Below are 2,500 nucleotides of genomic sequence, written 5' to 3' on the forward strand. Positions count from 1 at the left end.
CTAAGCCGACAAGAAAATGAATGAATGAATGAAATTGGGGTTTTACAGATTTGTCTTGGTTTACAAAGAAAAATTGTCCTTCGGCTTAGTCCCTGATTTATTAAGGGTTGCCACAGAGGAATGAACCAACAACTTGTCCATTATTTGTTTTACACAGCGGATGCTCCTCAAGGTGCAACCAAGTTGCACTCTCACATTCACACACACACACTCATACACTACAGCCAATTTAGTTCATCCAATTCACCTTTAGTCTTTGGACTGTGGAGGAAAACCACATGAAGACGGGGAGAACATGCAAACTCCACACAGACCCAACACCAACTGACCTAGCCGGGACTTAAACCAGTGACCTTTTTGCTGTGAGGTGACAGAGCTAACCCCTAAGCTAATCTAATGTGAAAACAACAACAACACAAGCATTTCCAGTACCAATACTACAGCCATAAGACCAAAACTAAAGAGAGTGCATTACCCAGTGATAAATACGCTCATAATGCAGTGTATTTCACAATGAGTCACTCAATGTTAAATTACTAAATGCCTCCTCAATTGTAAGTCACTTTGGACGAAAGTGTCTGCTAAATGACTAAATGTATTGTAAAATGCGAACACAGTAATCTGAATGTAAATATTTGTGTGTGGATTCATAGTTTGCTCATATATCAATGACTACGTTTACATGGACACCAATAATGTGATTTTAATGCGATTAAGCCAATACTCTGATTAAGAGTCGACCATGTAAACAGCGATTTTTGATTAATTCAATAAGGCTAAGGTCTTAATCGAACTAAAGAGAAATCGTATTTTAGTCACATTATTGAAGTGCAGCACAGACTTGTAAACACCTTAATTGAACTATTACCGTCATGTAGGACTTTTCGCCGTGTTTTGCGACAGGTCACACACACACATACACACACATGGCTGTTTGACACTCTTTGCACCTATCGAGTCAGTGCAGACCACAGACACCTGCATGGTGAAATGCAGAGGTTTTTTTACTTTCATTCAGCATGCAGTATGAACTTCCATTAAAACAACGGTTCATAGTTGCATCCAATATCCCGTTTGTCACGAGGGGCATGCCCAAACGAAAGTGAAAGTGCCAAACCGCAGTTAAAGTCAACAAATTAATAATGTAACACCCGAAATTACATGAAACTCCGGAGGAAATGCGGATAACGTGGTGACTCAATGACGTTAATCTAAATATGTGCTATGTTAACCGGATCATGAAAGAAACATTTAACAAGCAACTCATGTAATGCAGAGTTCAGACTGGATGATTTTCAAAGTAGTCGTGTCACAGATGTTTTCACACTGCATGACTATCTGGGCTAGCGTTTCGTCGCTGCTTTGTTTACACTGCAAGATGGATCGGCGACAGGGACATTCACATTGCATGACTTTACTATAGGAAGAATCGCCGACAACTTCGTCCAAACTACGTCTCACAGCCAAAAACACGTTGTATATCTTTTGTTAATAACTACACAATGAGAAAGAAGCCTTTAATGGGGTTGAACATGTACATGTTTGCTCACCTGGGTTTAAAGGGAATTAGCCATTTCTCCTCAACGTTGATAATAAACTAATTTCTTTCTGTATGAAACGTCAAACAGACACGGTTGCTTCTGAGTCCTGTCAAACCTCCACTAGTTTTTCTTCCATTTCGTGGGTCCAAATAAACCAAAAAAGAGTGCTTTTACCTTCTCCCCCAGCCTCCCGCTGGCCTGCAGCAGGTATACACACACACACACACACACACAAGTGGATGCTGCTCTCTCATTGGCTGTAGGCAATCGCTGATGTTATTTTCAGTCAAAACTCAATTCACACGGCATGATTTGAATCGCCGACAGCTCCAGATATTTAGCATGCCAAATATCTCACAGGCATCGGCGACTCATCTGCGATTCTCTCAGATCGCGTCTTTGAAAGTTCATACTGTGTGATTGTCACTCACGTGCACGAGCAGCGATTTGCCTGTGATTTCAGGCATTTGTCGCCGATTTCTCAAAACCTGTCGGCGAGCCAAAATCGGGGCTTAAATCACGCAGTCTGAACTAGGCATAAATGCCTTAAGCTTTTTATTGTCTTAATTAGATTAGGACAAATAATTTGATTACTGATGTCCATGTAAACGTAGTCACTGTTTAATACGATGATATATGGAGGGCTGCAGCTCTGCACAGTTTAGTTTCAACCCTAAATAAACAAACCTAATCAAACTAATTGAGTCCTTCAGGCTTGTTTGTAATCCACAGGTTAAGCTGCGGTCACACTGGAATTTTCGCCCAATAAACTTCCATTTATACGTACACGAATGTGTCAGAACGGAAACGCAAGGTCGTGCGTCAAGTTTGGCAGTTTGCTGCATTGCAAAGTTCAAGCTTGGTGAACTCTGACTCGCGAAATCACATCACTTGAGTGCGTGACAACAATCGAGGATCAAAACATGACCTCTCTGGACAGAAATTTAAAACATAGATCA

General features: G+C 41.0%; 1 protein-coding gene across 3 annotated transcripts in view; it reads left to right on the forward strand.

The window, feature by feature from the left end:
• Nucleotides 1-2,500, forward strand: part of ccdc162 (coiled-coil domain containing 162) — a 93,221-nt gene that overhangs the window by 60,176 nt on the left and 30,545 nt on the right.

The sequence above is a fragment of the Danio rerio genome, chromosome 17 (assembly GCF_052040795.2).
Source record: "Danio rerio strain M-AB ecotype USA chromosome 17, GRCz13ab, whole genome shotgun sequence".
In the NCBI taxonomy this organism is placed as follows: Eukaryota; Metazoa; Chordata; class Actinopteri; order Cypriniformes; family Danionidae; genus Danio; species Danio rerio.